The 22,099-nt window shown below is 37.8% G+C and overlaps 1 long non-coding RNA gene across 1 annotated transcript; it reads left to right on the forward strand.

Annotated features, from left to right (window-relative positions):
• Positions 1-405: 405 nt before the first annotated feature.
• Positions 406-21,341, forward strand: LOC121423866. Its single transcript, XR_005971321.1, has 2 exons — positions 406-1,352; positions 21,233-21,341. It is a non-coding gene; the product is annotated as an uncharacterized LOC121423866 (long non-coding RNA).
• Positions 21,342-22,099: the final 758 nt, after the last annotated feature.

Here is a 22,099-nt window from a genome sequence, read left to right on the forward strand (position 1 = left end):
GATGAGGGGCTTTCATTCAAAGGCATTAATAATCCTCCAGACTGCCTTTGAAAGTCGTCAAAAGATTGGGCATTGATTATCAATGATGTAGATGTACCGGATCCCCTGTATAATACCGTCTTGGTTTTATAAAATAAGAGCTTGTTCACTGGACTGTTGAGAATCTAGGACATTGACTCAGTTTTATAGATAGACCAATATATCAGGGTTCCCTGCCCATCAGGGAAGTCAGGGGAAATTATTTTACTTTTTCCCAGTCAGGGAAAAATCAGGAAAATTGATAAAGAAATACCTCAAAATACTCTGTTACATTTTGTTCCATATCCAAACAACATCCATTGAATGACTGGTTATTGCTGTTTTTATACTGAAAATACATATAATTCACTGCAGGCAGCAACATGCGAAACTGGGAATGGGTTTAAATAATTATCAGAATTTTTAAACTTCATCAGGGAAATGTTTTCTTGAAAAGCTAGGAGCCCTGTATATTAGGATTTCTCACATTCTGTATGCTTCATACAGAAACCCCAATGGACTTTATAATGGACAATCAATTTCAATATTTTTTTTGGTTTCAATCATAATCTCCTTCAAGTGATAGTTTCTCAAGTGTACTTGAGTTTTAATGAGTTTTAATGAGATATATATAGCTTCTTATTCTTGAAATAAAGTTTTACATTCTCATTTTTTTATTGATAAGTGAAGTGCCCCCCCCCCAAAAAACAGGCTCAATTCCTAAGTTCAGTTTGAAGGTGAAAGTATAACAGTATTAAATAATCTGAAGGGTTTAGGGAGTGAGTATAATATTTAGGAGTAATTTAATATATTTTAGGAGTAAGTGAATATAATATTTAGGTGATTATCTTTATTTTTTCCATTTTGATGCCGATTTCATTGCTTATTCTCAACTTTCTATTGAAATTAATGTTATTGTATACATGAGAGGAAAGTGAATATATCACTCCTAGATAGGAAAGAAGTGGGAAGTGCCTGGCTTTTAAAGTTTAAATGCAGCCTCTGACCAACGTAGACAAGGGATGAGCAATAGTCAAGACAGCATGTCTGACAGAAAAAGAAAAGAATAGCAAAGTGATAGTGAAAGGATTGAAAAAGCTGATGAATAAAAGGGACAGTAGGACTCCCGGCCTGAATTTCATTGTCTCCCCTATTGATCTGTTTGCTGGAAAGTCCCTTGCAACATTTACATGTCGTGATGAATAGCCTAGCGCTACTTACACAGACAGTTGTCCTCTCTTGGCGAGCAAATTCTCCCCAGGTCTTGAAACTGCTGGTCTGTGAAATCGTTCCAGGACGTCATCGTCGTCTTGCGCAACAGCACCATGTTCGATGTAAGTCATTCTATTCAAGCCGTTTTCATGATAGTTGTGTCATTCTGAAGATTTGTTCATTATTTCAGTTCATTGTTGAAATTTATCGTAATTTGCTCAGGTGGTCATGGGGGTCTGGCTCTCAGACTAGACTGAAGAGAAAGTGTGAATATCATATTGGATGTTTTTTTTGCATGTGAGGTGAGGTGAGAGACTGAAGAAGGGGAAAGGGGAGATCACATTGTTTGTTCTTTTATTGTGTATTCTTTGGGTGAAGGGCTTCACTAGGGGGTGGAGCATCCTCATTTTGGCGGGAACTTTCAAGGAGGGTTGTAGTCTTGGCAGCAGACCCTAGATTCATTGTGGACTTGTTAATCTCTTCAAGATTTCATTAAGCGGTTCAATATGACAATGAGGGTATCAGTGCTGGAAATCATTTGATGCATCTATGCAATGGTTTTTTTTAATGGGGAATATAAAGTAATATGAATTATTATAAAGATAATAATTAAAAATGTAGTTTGCCTTTGCTAAGATTTTCATTCTCCATTATCAGCATTATTGTCCATATCTCATCCAAGTATGAGATTGTGCTTTTAATTCTTAAGAGAATGTGAGATTTCTATTTGTTGCTCATCCATTTAACTTAATAGTACCATGCTAGTAGGTCTATGATAGTACAGTACAGTATTTATCCCCCCTCCCCTTCGCCTGTCATACTGAACCCTTGTACTAGTATTTTGAAGGATTAAGATAACTTCTGTCCAAGAGATTGCAATGTGGAAGGAATTGTCTCAAATTCATTGGGAAATGAATGATATGATACTTAATTCACCATAGAACCGTAGTATTCTTTAAGATTTTGGAATCACTAATAAGATATTTATAAGCTCGTATTTTGTTGTGAGTCAATTGCACTGTGCACAGAAATGCCTGTATGGGACTACACTAAATATGTTTGGCCAAAATATGATGATATTTATCTTTAATATTGTAACAATTTTTGGAAAGCTCTCTGATAACTTGGACTTTCCTGGGCAATAATTTTCCACTCTTCCTATTTCAATGGAGGATATTTGTGTTTTACACTGGTGGTAAAGCCCTTCTGAACACACTAGAATATTGAGATTAAGCAAAATGCTTTAAACTGTATACTGCCACCCAAATATAACCTGAGGGTAATATTATTAACTAGTACATCTATCCTAAGCTGCCGTTAGCCGTTTACAAAAAAAGTGATTGATCAGGGACGTTGAACGCCCATGTTGTCATTGGCAGCATTACAACCCTTTCTACATGCATTTCCAGCCGATGAATAATAATACATTGATTGCAATCCTTGCTATTGTCATGGGTGCTTATATGAAATTGAAATTTCTTATTTTATTACCATTCTGATATTGTTCCGAGGTCCCGCTCCCGAATATGCCACCCCAAATGTGATTGAATTGTGGTTGCCGTGGCAACGCTGCATCCCTATTAGTCACGGGATCAGTTGCGGAGCGGAGAGAGAATGAGAAATGCATCATATATATGTGTATACCACAAAACAATATATCTCATTGGTATGGATGCTGAATTCATCCATCTACCTATGCTGTGTGCATATTTTTTTTTTCCTTCATGCCAGGGGTGGACTGTACTTTTTTCATTGGCCTTTCCTCCACTGTTGCACGGAGATGTACTGCTCCGGTATAGATGAGGATGCTGAGACAAAAAAGAAAAAAGAGAGAGAAAAGCATCACGGTGGTGTAAATATTTTATTACCCCTGATATGAAAGTGAGATATGGACCATTGTGTTGTGGGGCAATGCAGATGAGTGCAATTTGGAATGGAGTTAATGAAGTGAGGGAGAAGTGAAGGGGGGGGGGGTGGGAAAGGGGGTAGCTGTGGAGGAAGGGGGTAGAGGTGAGGTTGATTTTGGGTGTGTCTTGTGAGTTTTCTGAGAATAGTAGATTTATGCTAGAGCTATTTTACTTGACCCCATGTCATTAAAAGGAGGTGGGGGGGGGGGGGGGCGATGTCTCAATACATAAGTCACCCCCACCCTTAACCAATGAACATTTTGCTGCTTGAATCTACAGCAGTGAACATCACATAAACTGAGATATAAACAACAGAATGATATTGTGAGAGTTTGCAGATTTTTGTGGAAATTATTCTTCTCAAGTATTATTCATCATTTGAACTTTATTTCCAATAAATATGCTGCTTGGTTGAAAATGACCTAGTTAAGGATTTTGATTTGTGGAATTAAATTACAGCGTGTCGCTCCATGCAGGCATTGATCATAAAACAATATTGAGATAAGAAAGAGATTATGGCAAGGTTACTTTCTGACAGCTCATTACATCATAGTCGCAGACTGAACGAAAAATCGACAAGGGACGTAGTCGTTGGACATTTAGGTGTTATATTCCCCATATCCACCTGGCCCGGGTGTATAATTTCAATAGCTTCCAATCATCCCACAATCACTTCATTTTGACTTTCTCATCTCGATGCCTCACTCCCGAAAAACACCCTTTGCTCCAGTTTAGGGGGTGAGAAGCGCAAACGATAGGATTCTTGCGCTTCACACGTCACGGGCACTCTCGTGTGAAGTAGACTAGAGCAAATTAAAACTGGGAAAACTTGTCAAAATCAATAAGATTCAAAGGAGTTCTACAGTGCGATCTCTATCTCCCCTTTAGTGTACTTGTAATGCTGGATTCAAATTGAGAGCAAACAGATGTGGAATTGTGTTTAAATGTCATTTATTTTTTGAACCCGACCATTGAGCTATAGTACAGTGGTAAACATGTCAGGACTCCACAATGCATTGATCTATATAGATATAATGCAGATAAGATATTTGATAACAAATTCTGATCAATATTGCGAATCGATATCTTCAAAATCAGTTTTCATTTTTAATTACACAGGGAGTAAGAGAGGTTTACTGTCATTTTTGGTATATAAACTGCATATAGGCTTTAGATCAGTATGTTTTCACTCGATTAGAATGAAAATAATAATAATTATGATATTGATTAGAACCTTGATACAGTTTATCTGCTTAGATTGTTCCTTGAATTTTGAATTTAAAATTCTTTCAATGATGATTTCTTCCAAAATGTGGGTTTAAGCTCCTTTGGTGAAGAATGTTCATTGATGGGAGTCCTAAATGAGTGCAGAAATAAAGGTAATAAGTTAACAACATTTATATAAATCAAATTAATGAAAAGGGGTTAATTAATGTTCAAGCAACATATGAATTACTTGCGATTTTTCAGAATTTCCCGTTACATTCAATGGTTGCTGGCATAAATATAAACAATACATCCATTGTGTGGAAAATTGATGGAATTTTGGAATATGAAAGTTATAACTTGTTCTAAGCTTGCTAGAAACCATGGTTTCTTTAATCAGAAATTCATAGTGAAATATTTTGCAGGTAAAAAGTGTTTTTTTTTTTTTTTTTTTGGGGGGGGGTTCAGAATGTTTCATTAAAAAAATCTTGCACTGGCCTATAAGGAGTTCTTTTCTTCAGCATGGCCACATCTTCTGTACTCTAGGTAGATCATCATCACATGTAATTGACTAGAACTTTTATTAATTGGTCAATATACAATACTGTATTAGGAAACCCTGTGGTCTGGGCCCCGCCTATCCAGACCCCATGGAGTCCAGTGGTTGGATTATTGCATGAAATTGAGTCAGGAGGTGGTTTCAGACCGCCTCGAAGTTCGTCAGTTCCAGGAATTCTCTGATCGGGAAATTTACCCTGACCAGAAAATACCAGGTATTTTGGTAATGTGAAAGCAAACTACGCGTAATTTCCCGAAAGAAAATACCCGCTAAATAGTAGGTACTTGGCGAAATTACGAGAACTTTCGCGGGGATTTTTCCAAGGTGGCAGGTATTTTGGCAATGTGAAAACAAATTACGGGAACTTTTAGCCCAGCGTGTCGTTTGGCACGGCGGCGTGGGTGGCTGCTGGGCTAGTGATTTTGAATCTCGTGCCTTGCCTGCTTATATGAGACCATACTGCACATGCTCGTAACTTCGGGAACATATCTCAAAGGAAGTGTTTTGGGGCGGTGTGAATGCAGGAATAATTAACGGGTATTTTTTAGCCTTAAAAAGTTCTCGTAATTTAATGGGGATTCTTGTGATCGAGGCGGTTTGAAACCACCTATGTGTTCCTACTGTAGATAGGTGTTTCAGGGCTTATGGTTGATGATCCTACCCCGTGCAGTGACACTGAACATGAGGTCACAAGAATATAGGTCATCACTTTTAGTCATGACCGTGTCCTTGTCCACATTGTAAGGTTAATGTGAAAACCATCTTCTTTCAAGAAGAGATAACCTAGAGTTTGCTTGAGAATTATTAGGATGTTGTAACGAAGGAGAAAGAAATGCAAGTGTTCATAGTTCTCCATGATTCCATGTATTTAGACCAAGATAGCATTCAAGAAATAAGAGTTTTAATGAGTAAACAAACCCTTATTTAAAAGTGATGAAGAGTTAGACGCCATTCTCATTATACTTTTTAAAAGTAGTTTACCGGTTCAGGAAACCAGTTTGGAATATTGCTTTGCTAGACGCCATTCGCATTATCTTTCTAAAAGTAGTTTACCGGTTCAGGAAACCAGTTTGGAAGATTGCTTTGCTAGCGTTCCCATTTGATCACCCGAAAGTGGTTTTCAAAACCACTTCACGTAAATTGGTCTTGTTGCTATGGGAACACCCTCAGTTGGGTGACGTGTTTCGCGCGAAATTTGAAGCCACAGCGTAGGCATACCACATACAGTGTGTGGAGCAGCATGCTCGAAATGTTCGAAGAACGGTTGTGTCCTCGCGCGAAAAGTAGTTTTAACAAGGCAAAAGGGATCTTCAAAACTACATCGCAAGGTGGTTTTCTGAACCTGCTTGGAAGATTGCTTCCAATCCTGCTTCGACCGTTCTCATTACATGTTAAACTAGTTTCCAGTAAACTAGCATTTTTTTTTAAAAGGGTGGAAAATGCTTTCGCTCCTCAGCCCCTCTCCACCCTTTCCTGAATTGTTCACCCTGTGATGTTTTCAGAATGAAGATATTTTTTAAATGGTCATACTTAAAATCATATCATCCATACAAAACTTGTTATGAACATTTTTCCCATGGGAACTACATTTACCTTTTATTGTGCAGTGCAAATACTGTTAGTATAGTATACAGAGAGGTTTGATTTTCCACTTTTCAATTTTTCTCACGTATGATTTTGTGTCATACTACGCTTAATTAGACGCATATATTGCACTTTTAAAAGGGTCCAGTGCTTACCCGCAGGGGATAGCTTTATGCAAATCACCTCAAGGGTAAGCCCAATTTGCCCTGTGGAGAATTACAGCATTGAGAGGATCCGAAGAGTAAAGACGAAACTAGGCGATCGCTTGATAATAATGGAACGAAAACCCTCACCCCTTGTGATGCAAAAATGAAACCAACAGCAAATATTTTCTTTGAAAATACCAAGAGTGCGTCATTTGCATAAGAAAATAAGGGTTGGGGTGTTTGGCTGTTTGGCAGGTAGCAGAGTTTCAATATTTGAGTCTGGGTCTAAAGATTTGATCTTACACTGGAGGAATGTAATAAGAGAGAGAGAGGTTTTGGGAAAGATGGAAATAATAATGTGAATTATCAAATTTTCTCCATGATATTAAGAAGAGTTTCATTGAACAAAAATTTACTACATAAGATTTCTCTTCAAATGCTGAAAATGCTAAAATGGTCTGGCAGACTATTTTTATGCATTCCTAAATGTGCTTGTATACAGCACTTATGGCCTATACGTGAATGAATCGAGTCATTTTTGTCTCACCTGCGAAGCAAAGTGAGACTATAGGCGCCGCTTTTCCGACGGCGACGGCGGCGGCGGCGGCGGCGGCGTCAACATCAAATCTTAACCTGAGGTTAAGTTTTTGAAATGACGTCATAACTTAGAAAGTATATGGACCTAGTTAATAAAACTTGGCCATAAGGTTAATCAAGTATTACTGAACATCCTATTAGAGTTTCATGTCACATGACCAAGGTCAAAGGTCATTTAGGGTCAATGAACTTAGACCATGTTGGAGGAATCAACATCGAAATCTTAACCTGAGGTTAAGTTTTTGAAATGTCATCATAACTTAGAAAATATATGGACCTAGTTCATGAAACTTGGACATTAGGTTAATCAAGTATCACTGAACATCCTACATGAGTTTCACGTCACATGACCAAGGTCAAAGGTCATTTAGGGTCAATGAACTTTGGCCGAATTGGGGATATCTGTTGAATTCCCATCATATCTTTGAAAGTTTATGGATCTGATTCATGAAACTTGGACACAATAGTAATCAAGCATCACTGAAAATTTTGTGCAAGTTTCAGGTCTCATGATAAAGGTCAAAGGTCATTTAGGGTCAATGAACTTTTGCCGAATCGGGGGTATCTGTTGAATTACCATCATAACTTTGAAAGTTTATTGGTCTAGTTCATTAAACTTGGACATTAGAGTAATCAAGTATCACTGAACATCCTGTGCGCGTTTCAGTTCACATGACCAAGGTCAAAGGTCAATGAACTTTGGCCGAATTGGGTGTATCTGTTGAATTACCATCATAACTTTGAAAGTTAATGGATCTGATTCATGAAACTTGTACATAAGAGTAATCAAGTATCACTGAACATCCTGTTCGAGTTTCAGGTCACATGATCAAGGTCAAAGGTCATGTAAGGTCAATGAACTTTGGCCATGTTGGGGTTTTTTGTTGAATAACCATCATATCTCTGTAAGTTTATTGGTCTAGTTCATAAAAAGTGGACATAAGAGTAACCATGTATCACTGAACATCTTGTGTGAGTTAGAGTAGTATTCAAAGTCAGCACTGCTGCTATATTAAACCGCGTGATGCAGGTGAGACGGCCAGAGGCATTCCACTTGTTTGTTGCCATTTTGGTATATTAAAGTTCCTGCCAACAAGCATCTATGCCTCATAAACCTTTCACGAACACAACGCTTTCCGACACATTTCAATCGTGCATCCAGAACTAAAAATTTATTTTCAAGACCTATGCTTCTTTCTTAAAAGAAACTTGTTTTTAGAGATAGATTTCACAATAATTAAACATGTTTTTACTATGAATTTGATAGCTATGGTAAGAGTGGAATCTCATCTTTAATTTGAGACCAATAGCTTATCAAGCCATTCATGCATGGCAGATTACAAACAATAAATATTAAAATTTGCGCAGAAATTCATGTTAATCTGAATCCACTCTCGTTTCAGGGATCAGTGGGAGAAACTTATCAAAGAATACAAAAGGAATGCTAATGAGCCATTCGTCGAATACGCACAGTGTCGTATCAGGAACCAATCTTGTCCAATTTTTCTGCGCAACCTGACTTTGACATTAAAATTTCAAATTTCTCTTGCTCATTAATACATGAAGTGTTTGTCACATATTAGGTATCAAAATGTAGAGGATTAATTGAATTGCATGATGATGTAACTGACATATATGTAATGTGCCTTGGAAGGAGAAAAGATGTGGGAATCCCAATTTCGTTTTTTTCTGGGACACACTGTATAGCCTACCCACTGGCCATGCTATGACTGTATGAATACGACCCAGCATAATTCTGTAGTTTATTACATCGTTTTCATTTCATCAATTTGAATTATGTAAATGTAAGTGTGATATTTTGTTCTGCTTGAGTTGGAAAAGCTACTTTCAAAAATAAAGAATACTTCAATTCATGAATAAAATTTGCATAAATGTATGGGCTATCGTTGTTTGTTACAGAAGGCATATAATGTGTGAAAATAGCAAAGGAAATAATGTTTTGTGTGTTTGTAAAGTTCATTTGAGAGAAGAAACTGTGATAGATTAAAAGGGGTTTTAATGGGATTTTTTTTCTTAGATCAATTAAGTTTGGATGAAAACTTCAAAATTTTATCAAAATATTATTCAACAATAATACCTGTGTTTCCACAAGGAACATTAGAAACCCTGATATACAAGGCATCATTACAAGAGTACAATATATGTTCTATCAAAATTTAGTAAAGAGTTTCGGTTTAGAATTTCTCTTCCAAGTCATAATTGAATCCCAAGTGTCTTTTCAAGAGTCAATATTTTCATATAATATTTGCATACATCTGCAGGTTGCATATTATTCTTAAACTTCACTGGGGTCTTGGTTTCTGGTCTTGATGATTAGTAGTATGGATATATACATATAAATTTGAGAATGAATGAATGAAATGATAATGAAAGGTGTACGGGGCTCTGCATCACAAAACTTGGGAATTGATTATGGGGCAGATTTCTACGATTGATTGCATAGATCATTGTGTATGATCAATGATATAGAATAGCTCCATGATCAATCACCAAGCTTTATGTAATGGGGATCCTGGTGTGGTTATTATTAGTAGTATTGTGTTTGTCCCATAATGAAATGAACATTGCTAGTGGGTTAGTCTGTGAAAACCCTCCTTTGGAAATCTTTTTGCTAAACAGACAGGGCGAGTATTATCCAGCCACAAAGGGGTTTTTCCTGCAGTGCAAAGAGAAAGACTAGAATAGACTGGAATAGAGAGAATAGGAATATGTTTGTATAGTTGCAAACCATTTCTGAGCACAGGTTTCTGACCAAACAAAAGCGGTCCATTGTCAGAGAAATAAGGGTTTGCTTGCATTGGGAGGAAAAGAGAAAGAGTGGGAGAAAGAGAAAGAAGGAGAAATGTGTATGTATGCATGTAAAATATGGTGCTCATGCTAGCAGGTGGTGTGCTGTGCTAGTGAACCCAGGCGGAGAGAGAGAGCTCAGCAGTGCAGCGGAGGAGCAGTGGCAAAGCCTTGGTTTGGTTCCGGCTGACGAGCATGTTCCACTCTGCCGCTCGCCTTTATATATGATCTAGCAGACAGGGTTACCCCAGCCAGGCTCTCCAGAAGCTAAATTCCTTCCCCGAGTGTCCCGAAAATCGGTTGCAACACACATAAACAAGAAGTATCAGGTGCTGCTCGTCGCTCTGGGATTTGATCTAATTGTTTGCGGCCGTCCGACACTTTAAAAACTGCTCTCCGGCCGGCGTGGAGTGTCATTTAGCAGACTCTATTGAGGAGGGAGATGACTGGCTTATTAATTTGGAGCTCAGGTCGAGAGTGAAGTTACGGGGGAGAGTGATTTGATGTGGCTGGTTGTCAAGCGTTGGCAGAGGTAGGATCGGTGATTTGCGCCCGTGTGGTTTGAGATCTGACCTATCAGTCGTTGGTTAAACGATCGTCCCCGAATGCGAGCACACAGATTCATGTGTACACATGCCTGAAGAGAGACAGAGACAGAGAAAGTGAATCAATTGATACACCCCCCCCTCGTGTATGTGTACACAGAGGCACATTGACGCAAGGGACTTGTGACTGGCAAGCACCATTCAGTGTCCTACTCTATAGAAACCTGCAGGTGTTTAGAAGGAGACAGATTAGAGCGAGGTGGCCTTGAAGGGTTTGGCTCCATTGTCTACCTGTGCCTTCGTCACTGCGCTGGCCTATTATTCTCCTCGAGGGCTGTCTCACCCCCGTGCATGCTCTCTCCGGCTTGGGTCACATAAGACTGTGAGCACCTTCCCTCTTCACTAGACACCATCATGGACTTTGCGAGTGCCGCAGCATTGCAAGGCGCAACTCCTATGTCTATGATCCCCCACCCTCTGACTCTAGGACATACAGGAACCGTACCCGTCACCGTGCCCATCTCCGTACCCGTCATCCCCAACCCTCATCACATTACCCTTCCCTTCGCCGGTTATACATCTCGGAAACGCACCCTGGTAAGCATCTAAAAAACCACTTTATACTACTCTCTCTCTCACGCTCTCGTACTGTTGCGTCCATTCAACATGCATGCTTTACCCAAGTCGTTGTGGTGTTTTGAGTACAATACATGTAGTATGAATGGCTCGTGTGGCGAGACTCCTTTGAAAATAATCAGCCATCCATACATTGTATGGATTGGTATTAAAATACAGCATGTGTAAATGTCTCTTCTCTCTTGCCATGCTCTTATTCTGTAAAGGATTGTTCAGGCATCTGTAATCGGGGAGAAAATTGGCTTTTTCAATAATCTTGTGTCATGTATTAATTTTGTAGCCTCTGTAAGGTCATGTATGGGATTCGTTAATGACAATTAAATCAGCTGACACACCTCTAAACTTTTGTTTTGCAAGGCACCATGACGTGATGCAATAATCTAAATGTACTTTCATGGCATGCTTCATATAGCTTCATGTATTAAGCTTCTCTCTCTCTTCCTCAATTCATAAAATTAGCATGTTGAAAATTGTATATTCATACATTTATATATTCTAATATGTTCTTTATGTATTCTATGTAATATCTATATATTCAAAGCCTAATTTGCCAATATACTTTCAGATAACTTTATTTTTATTAGTGGCAAAATTTTATTATATTTATTTTCATCTTCACTCTATATGAATGACATAGTTTTGAATATGAAAGAGGGACCACACAGCAAAGGCTCTTGATATTTCATATTCATGCAATTTTTTTTATCTCTCATGATGAAAAACTCTTATATGTTGGGAGACACTTGATCATGATTTAATTAGCATTCTATAAACCTGTTGCTTTTTATACCTAAACAGGGTTTTCTTAGTACTTAATGTCCCAAGGGATCACAGAATTGAGGAGTCAATAAATCATTTAATCAAACTTGCCCAGAAAAGCACTCTAATTATAAAAATAGATAGCAATATATCTTATTTGGTTTATTAATAACCTATTCCCATTTCTCATTATATCTATAGTATAATTGAGGTTTGTTTTACAACCCATCATACAACACACTTGGGAGAATAAGGATCTCCTTTGCCATATCTGGTGGGTGTTTCATAAAGCTGTTCGTAAGTTAAGAGTGACTTTAAGAACGATTGGTGATGCTTTCTTGTGGTGAATGGTATATACATTGGCGATGGTTAAGCGCGTAAGAAAGGTTCACCAGTCGTTCCTAAAGTCGCTCTTATCTTACGAACAGCTTTATGAAACGGCCCCCTGGTAGATACCACCACCCCCAGAAGGGCTATTTCCCCTAGAATATCCCCAAATCCCATGTTGGAAGTAAAATCATCATACTTGTTTGTGGATCGCTTTGAAAAATCATACTGTGTTTTTATATAACAAGTACATTGCACATAAACACAAAGAATTATGACATAAGTGGCTTTCCTTAGTTGAGATTAATAGGATCAATCCCAACTCTTTGTGAGACAAGGTAATCCCTACATACATACATACATACCGTCAGTGAATAAAAGATAAGTTAGTTGGTGAGTAGTACCTGTATGATTGAATATATTGCAAAGTACATGTAATTTAGGTAGTATATTGATGGTTTTCATTCGGGGAGGAGGGGACCTTCAGTTACGGCATTGTGAACAAGGATTTTATAGCATACAGAGATGGGAAAGTTGTGTTTGGTTGGTATGAATTGAAATGTTGACTTGTGGTTTAGTTATTAATTTTGTGAGTAGGGAGCTGCCAAAATTCAAAACTAATTGGTTTAAAATTGATTTAGATGGTCATTACTATACATGAGAACCAATCACAATCGTAAATATAATGCTTTTGAATACAAGTATGTTAAAAAAAAGTAATTGAAATTGTAAGAATATTGTAATGAATGCTGTAATACTGGCATTATGCATTACCTATATATGATTTTGAAGTCCATGAGTAGTGTCAAGATGATATGATAATACTAAAGGACAAAAGCATATAGGGGTAAAACACCTGCTGAGTATATTCATACGTGCACCAAGCTCAGACATGCTGCTATATTTCTTATTAACAATAGTCTCTGTTGACTATTCAGGGAAATTGTAAAAGGGCAAAAAATATGTATTCATTAAAAAGAAAATAGCAATGAGAATGAATGTCTCATGAAAAAAAAATGAAAGTGGTGCCTTGCAGAAAGCAGTCCAGCGTTAAATTCTGGCTTCCAATTAAGGCGTACTGCAGCTGGAGTTAGGAGATCAATATATTCGTATTCAAATTGGTATCAATTATAAATGAATTGCTCTGCTGTACTGATAGCCCTCACAAACAAAACTTGAAGCTAATTACAACTGATGGGAGAGTGAGAGGGGAAGAGAGAGGGAGAGATGAAGATGGATGATGGGGAGGGGGGGGGGGGCGAGTGCAAAGCCTAATTACAAAATGGATGCAGTGCTTAAAAATTCATAAGTGCTTTTCTCTTGTTTGCTTGCTTCGTCGAGAATTGACTTTTCTAAACTGTGCACACACGCACACGCACACATCGTGGGGACCTAGTGATGCCCTGATGAGCTGATAGTTTAAATTAAACTCCATCCAGCTATTAAGACCTGGCTTCGTTTGAATAGAGTGAAACCATGATGATGGAAGGAATAATAAGCCCCTTTTAATTTGACTTTCCAAGTCTACACCGTGAAAGCCTGTGCAAATAGCCCCTGCCCTATAACGGGCAAACAATGCTTGCATGAATGACAATGCTTGTAATGACAATGCAATATTGATATATCATAAACTGTATCGCTACAGCTTTCACCAGCTCTCTCCATCATAAAATATATCATCATTGTTTTTCCGGAACTCTTTTCTCTTCTCTGCAAATGTGTATTTCCCGTCTATATTGGCAGGACTGCCGTCTGCTCTGATCGAGATAAAAAACAAAAGAAAGAAGGTTCCTGTGCGTGTGCCCTGTTTTATTTCTTTTGTTTGGTTTTCCAAATAAATTCAACATATTCAGCGAAAAAAACAAAACAAAAGAGAGATATCTCATGTGAAGGACAATATTTTATAAAGAAAATGTATCGTCCCAATATTTTATCAATATTTTGCCCCTAGTTAATGATCTAATATTTAGAGGGGCCTTGAATTCTACCTTCAATTAACCTTCAATTGATTGCTTCCTTGGTCTTATTTTCATCTATCCTACTCTTTCATTCTCATATATCTCCTGTACGACTGATTGGCTGCGCAGTCTACAACCACCCTTTCTCTGTATCTTTCTCTCTCTATAAGTCTGTTTCTCTGTATCTTTCTGTGTCTCCTGTTATTGCTGTCTTGTCACCTGTTCAGTTATCTGCTATTCTGCCTATTTTACCCAAATAATATCCAAGGAAGTCACTTCAGTCACTTGGTACTATTATTACCCCGGCTTGAGCTGGGCTGCCTAGGCGCTCAAGCATTCATGGAATTTCTTCCTACCGGGTACCCATTCACCTCACCTGGGTTGAGCGCAGCAACAATGTGGATACATTTCTTGCTAGAGGAAATTACGCCATGGCTGGGATTTGAACCCTCGACCCTCTGTTTCAAAGTCAGAAGACTAATCCACTGGGCCACAACGCTCGATATCTCCACTTCCCTCCCACCCTACCCCTCTCCTCTCCACACCCCTTTTCTTGTCCATTCCCAGGGGCCACCCGGAAATGGTTTGGAAAGTTAGTGGTGGGTGGGGGGGGGGGTGCTTACACTCAGATGGTTATTTTTGTTTTTGTACATGGTTTTGGCAAAAGAGTGTAGGATGGGGGGGGGGGGGCTGAAGCCTTCCCTGGTTCTGTGGTCCCTGCTTCCTTCGTCCACCATATTGGCAACATGTTGAGCCATGCAAATCATCTTACATCATTAACTGTATCACTGGGTTTCAATTGGACAATCTCTTTCACTGTTATCAACCCCCCATCCAATCTTTTCTGGTCTATTGCATATGTCACTCTCGAATATACCTACCTTTTTATTGTCCAGGATTATTAGATTAATGACATCCCCTATACATCGATTGTGCTCGGAAAGAAAGGGAAGCAACGTTATTGTTGGCTGCATTTTCTTACATAAATTCATGGATACACAAAAGTTTTCGAATGATCACATTATCACACTATCTCAGTGAGAAATCGAATTTAAGAAAAAAATAATTTGTGCAAATGATTATTTGTGAAACAAACCCCCTCCCCTGCCTGTAATTTACAAAAAAAATTATCAGGAGAAAAAAATAACCCTCATTCAGAAAATTCATCCCCCAACCTGCATGCAATTGCAATATACAAAGTGCACACACACAAATTGACAGTAAATCATTAGATCGAAATAATAAAAGAGCTTATAATTATGATAAACAGGATGAGGACCACTGTCTTATCCAAAGGACATTTTTTCCGCCCAATCATGTGTAAAGTAAAGACAGCTCTATAAATTACAAAATCAACCTTTGCTTAAAAAGCACGCTGAGCTTCATGTAATGTCAGCCCCCATCTCTTCTGCCCAAGCTACACAGCCTTGGATGGTTGAGCCCCCAATATTTGTCAACCCATTATATCTAATGGCAACTTACTGCCGCCTACCATGGAGATCATCATTAAAAAGAGATGCTCTTTCCGACTCCATGTCATAACTCTCCCCTGGTCAGAGTCCACATGTTAAAGGTGGACAAAAGGGTTATCGTATCGGGCAGTTAAGACCTTGCACAATCCAACTGAAGCGTGTGCTTGGAATGGCAGTGTATGAATTTTATTTAAAACATGTAACCACGAAGCAAATATCTAATTAGGTAAAGTATGCTTTTAGTAGAAGTGATTCACGATTATGAGCTTAGTTTTGTGGAACGAGTACGTTTAGTGTAGTCCCATGTGGGCACATTCATGCTTGTGCATTCATGTAAAGATGTGGCCTTCAGCAAGTCTGTGTACATTGTATTGATTTGAAAAACAGAAATATTTTCCTTTATCAATCCTCATGAAGCATTTAGGAATTTGTGTCAACATCCTTGTAAGCATCTGTTCAATCTTCTTTAAAAATAGAATCACAAACAAAATATCAGACAAATTGTTAGGTACAGGACAGCTTGAGGTGACCTTTAATGTTCATGATGTTAGAAAAGATGCTGCCCACTATGTGTTTAGCCCTATTGCAAACATGGCTGAACAACCACATGTTGGTCTTAGAAAGTTCCCTGTGGTTTTTGAGAGATTCTTTGTGGTCCTTGAGAGATTCTTTGAGGCCTTTGAAAGTTGTATGGAATCCAGGGAAAGGTTTGTTCAGTGCTCCAGCCAGTCTTGTGACCAATGGGAGGCCAACTTTTATTTGGAGGAGTTGGAAAACATTCTCTGATTGAGTCTGTCTCAAGGTAATGCCAAGGTATACAAGAAGAGACCTTGATGACTTGAAATCTTAAGGCTTTAGTGCTCTGCTTAGAAAAAGAACCTGATTTACTCTCTTACATAATGTTTGTGTAGCACTGATGATAGTCCCTGTTTGTCTCCCTGTTTTCTGTTTGAGATGCTTTTTTGATGTTTGAGGCGAGGGGTCTTATCTTCAGGTTTTTCTCCACACATGGGGGCGCATGGGTAACTGTCTACACGTATGTGGATAACAGTGTAACCTTTGCTGATTGAATCAGTAATTATCGCTTTTCTCCATTAACGATGCTATTGTTTTAGAATTGATTGGATTTGCCATCAAACATGAAACAAATATCCATAATTTTTTATGCACATACCTTGTAGTACAACTGAGCAAGCATGATGTCAAGTTTGTTAGGACTACCAGTGTCCCTCCCCCCCATAAAAAACACAAAACATAACAAAAACAGAGAAAACATAACAAAAACAGAGCAAATATGAAAAGTAAAAAGAAAGAGCAAGATTGATTGAAAGATTTTACTTTGTCGGTCTTTTCCTGATACTCAAGAAATTTATGTAAGTTGTACCTGTTCTGCCATAAGCATCTTTAACATTCATAATTCATACCTTACATAGTGAAAAACTGAACATTTTCTATTTGTTCAGGTATGTGTGTCTGACTGTCAGAACTTGGTCTTCGTGGAAAGGGTTTTACTGTGCTATAAAGGATGAAGTACACAGGGTTATATTGCAATCTAATTGATGGATAAGAGTTGTATTGTCCTACAGATAAAGGATAACATAGCTGAATGAACAAATTTGTGCAGAGGAAATGTCAATTAATATGACAATATGCTAGCTGAATAAAGACATTTTCCCCATCAGCATCAGCTCTCATTCCACACCCCCCCATCAGATTGTATACTATTGAAATTGGATTTGTAGTCCTTAATTCCAATCCATCCATCCATCTACTATAAAACCCTTTCTCCTTTTCTCTCAGGATTATCACATTGAATGTTAAGCCTGCTTAGAGGCATCTTATAGAATACCCTTGCGGAATATGTGTAAGCCTAAACTGTTTAGAAGAGAACAAAGAAAATTCTGACCCCACACAAATATCTATGAGTGGGATTAGGTCTTTTCAAGTGCAGTGAAAGGGACTTGTTGAATGCAACACCTATGTGAACAACTCCTATGCAATTGGTGAACTATTCTGTGTTGGTCCAGAGTTTTGGAGTGGCAGAGGAACCTGTCTTTATTTTGTAGATATATCCTAATCAATTTGTTGAGACAATTGTTATTGTTCCTGATAGAGTACTAATGTTTACAATTTTATTATTATTTGTTTGGCATCACCTGCGCCTGGGAGGTGAAAAGCGAACTGAATCACCGTGGCCCGCAGGTCTCTCCTCCCAATATTGAATTCAAATTGAAAGATGAATAAATGCCTGGTTATGAAAACTGGAAAGAGATAAAGTTGAAGCAAAGTAGGCTACATTCCTGACCTTGTGCGTTGTTACGTCATTTACTCGTAAGTACAGAACGGTGATCGTTGGAAAGGTGCACTGTCTGTACATTTACAAGAAAAAGTTGATTTGATCTAGGTGTTTTCCCCTGCCGAAGAACCCCCAACATAGACCTTGCGGCGAGTGGTTGTCCATTACGATTACCTTCATACATCATTGACTCTACATTATCCAAAACCATAGACAACAGCCTTGCAATGACGTGCCATTTGCTGGCATTTGAATATCATACCAAGGAGAGAGAAAAAAAACTGTATTGGGATAGGAAAATTTAATTATCAAAATGGCATGCTGGCTTTCATTGTTCATGGACAAACTCGTTCATCAGTGCTCATGTTCCTGATCAATGTTCTGGTATATTTGGGGAGTACATGTATGCCACTTTTATATTTGGAATTCTTTTTTTGAAATGCATCGGGCATGATCCAATAATCAGGGCAATAAGCATAATTCAGAAGATCCAGTGCATTCAGCACCACATAAAAGTGGACTGTTAATGAAAATGCTGTTTTAGGCTTAAATAAGTTATCTTTCCATTATTTGTATATATATATTATTATTTTTTTTTGGGGGGGGGCCTGGGGTTCTTATTGTGACTTTGCTATTGTCAAAATGTTTTGTTAAAAAAAATTATGCATTTAATATTCGAAATGAGAAAATTTTGATGTGCTGATGTGATGAAGGCAAAAAACCCCATCTATACACTAAAAATTGCAAAAAGCATTAAAGATGATGTTGATATGTAGTAACTCCAGAGTTTAGATTAACAGCAAATGCATTCCTCTGATAAACAGGCAAGGTCCCTTGGTGTTTGAGCGACCTTTTTCCGTGTACTGTGGTGGAAGCGCATGTTTTTAGCGTGTACCGTGAGTGGCGACTGTGTTAGTCATTTGCCGGGAGCATTTAAAAGTGAAGCAATGATTGATTGATTGTACATAAGTTGGGATGAGCCTTAAAACCCCATAGATGATGATGTTTGTTGAGGGCGAGGAGGAAGGTTTTACACAGATAACGTTGTGCATACCCAAGCTGTGTTCAATCAACGTTTTAGTAATATGGTTTCCAAGATGCCAAGTCTCAGTTTGAACCCGGCCACATTCAGTTGAATTGTTTACTTTATGTTAATGGAATAATTGTTTTCCAAGTTGCAAACATGCGAGATGAAAAAAGGTATTTGGTGCATTCTGGGAAGAAAAACAAATTTCAATAACCATTTTCTTTGGTTTGAGCCAATTGGATTCAAGGATTTCAGTAGCTTATAAAGTGCAGCCCTTTTGTGTGTGCGTCTCTCTCATAATGATGCTATGTTCATATCAGGCTTAGATTAGGATAGCATGCTGTTTGGTGCCAATAGGGTTTAATACATTGGATATTCATCTCTCTATATTTGTGTATTATACATTCTATATCTATTTTGATATATATTATGGGATGGTGAAATGGGACGGTTAGCTAGAGGGGGTGAGGGGAAGAAAAAAGAGAAAGTGAAAAATGTTCAAGGGGAAAAGGAAGATATTAAGATACAAGAATATTATTAATGGGGGGGGGGGGTAGGAAAATTGAGCTAAGTCAGTGTTGGGCAAATGAAAGAAGGATAGAGAATGAGAGAGAGGATGAGAGATATAAGAGAGAGAGAGTGGGGAGAGAGGGATAATGAGAATGAAAGAGGGGAGTGGTAGAGAAAAGTGTTGTGGAAATTTAGAAATAGGAGAGGATTAGGTGCATTTGATAGATTGGAAAATGAACCAAAGATAAAGAGATGTTTTAATGTCATGCATGATCATGGCTAAATGATGAAACATTCATGTGTGAAAGAGATTGCAGAGACATATTTAATGAATTAATATTTTGATAAATAAATATGAGGGTTATACAGAAGAATAGCAAGATTGAAGAAATGAATGTTTTAAATGAAATAACGCCCCCCCCAAAAAAAAAAAAGAGAGAAAATATAGTGAAGTACAAAAGCAAGAAATATAATACAGAAGAATAAAGAAAGTGTATGGAATCTATTTTCCAAATAGTAAATGACACTGGTTATGTTACTGCATGAGTAATCCTTTAAAACACAAGCCATGTGTGAGATAACATTTTAGTATCGTGTTCAGGGGAAGAGTAGATTTGACATGTTGAATGCTCAAATTAGATTGCAATAGTACAGGACGGCTGTGGCCTCAGATGGAGGGGGAGTGATTTGTGTTCTATATAAATAGAATATGTTGTCCATTTTGATTGTGTTTGGGCCTATGAAAAAGACCTTTAGGGGTCATAACTAATATAGTCTAGCTGAATAGATTAGATTGTTTGGTGTGTTGTTCAGCGAGTGTGTATTTACAACCAAGTGTGTATGATTTAGCTTTAAAAAAAAGCTTGCGTTTTCGATGAAAAATGTGTGAAAATTAGATTAATACTAATGGCTAGAGATATTAATGCATTGATATTGTATATTGATGTAAACGTTTAACAGTGACTAGTTATTTATTTACAGGAAGCCTTGGGTAATCGACCAGCGTCGTATCCCCCTCCGCGCCCCCCCTCAAAGTCAGGCAGTAGTGATACCTGACTTTTGTGCCCAGTCCATCCCTCGACTTTTATGCCTCAACACCCCCCCTCTTGGCATAGTCCAAAACTCCAACTTCTTAACTAGCCTAATGCACTGCTTGATCATTCCATTGCTCCATGTAGGGAGAAAGTGTGCCATTCTTTTATTTGTTTAATAACAATCCTCCACCCATCCATCCATGTTCACATAATTCATACATCAATGATTTTGCATCTCTTATAATACTCCTTACATAATTATTTTTTTACACTATCTGTATGTTGCATTTTACTGACATATATCACATGCGTGATGCTTTTATATTTTTATGAGTGGGGGCACTTGTATCGTTATCCATTTTTTTTGCAAACAAACAAAAATCATCTATATTTTGGGCATGATTTTGATATTTATATACCTCTCTATCTCATGATTTGACTTTTTTTTTACCAAAGTTTTCCGCTGCATGTGGAAGATAGTTTGTTAAGTTTTTTTTTTCTAAGCTGTCCTTCTTTAAAAAAAAATACTTCTCTTCTTCTCACTGGTGCGTTGTGTTTTTCTCTTTTTTCTTTTGTCTCCTTATTTCATCTCCTTCTTCTGGTTGGTTGCCTGTTGATCCTCTTCCTACAGCGTGGCTCCGACGAGCTGATGGCCGCTACGCCCAATGGAACAACTACTAACGTCCTAGGAAGCCAAGAAGCAGGCTCGCCTAATTCTAATGACCATGATGCCAAGAAGGTAATAAAAACAAAAACAAAGAAAAAAAAAGAACCACCCCAAACCCCCGAACCAGGCATTTGGAAATACCCCCTTTTCTCTGTTTACCAAAGTAAGATAGCTAATCCCCGTTTGAGTTTAATACCCCTTCCCTACTTACCCACAGCTTTGTGCGATTTCGCTTTATTTTTCTAGAGCTTTTATTTTCAAGTTGAGTTTATTTAATGTGCTGAGAAGCAAAAAGATATTACAATAATTGAAGAAAGAAAATGAACGATCAAATAAGTCATACAATCAAATCTAAATGAATTGAAGTGACACACTAAGTGCATTAGTAATAGAATTTAGATATCATTTGCACTTTGTGTTGCGTTTCCAAATCAATTTTTACTACTTATGTCAGGAAAGATTATCAGAAGAAATGAATTACATTTGTGTCAGTATCAAGAAATTTTTTAATCTTCTTTCTATTCGTGATGTGTATTCAGGATTTCACAATTTTGTAAGCGTGCGACACAAATATGATGGAACAAAAACTCTTTTAGTAATCTTTAATGAATCCTTAAATGTAGGGCATTTTAATTTTAAAAGATATAAAAACATTTTCAAATTACTTTTATCAGTTAGTCTGAAGGCTTTGCTTCTTATGATTTTGATCTTTTTTTGTGCTTTATATGAATGTTTTGAACAGTTCATAGGCCAAAATAAAGCTCTAAACATTTTAAAGCTTCCTAAGGCTTAGAATAATTTAATTCCCCCCATCCAATTCCCTTCCAAAGA

The sequence above is a fragment of the Lytechinus variegatus genome, chromosome 11, assembly GCF_018143015.1.
Source record: "Lytechinus variegatus isolate NC3 chromosome 11, Lvar_3.0, whole genome shotgun sequence".
NCBI lineage: Eukaryota > Metazoa > Echinodermata > Echinoidea > Temnopleuroida > Toxopneustidae > Lytechinus > Lytechinus variegatus.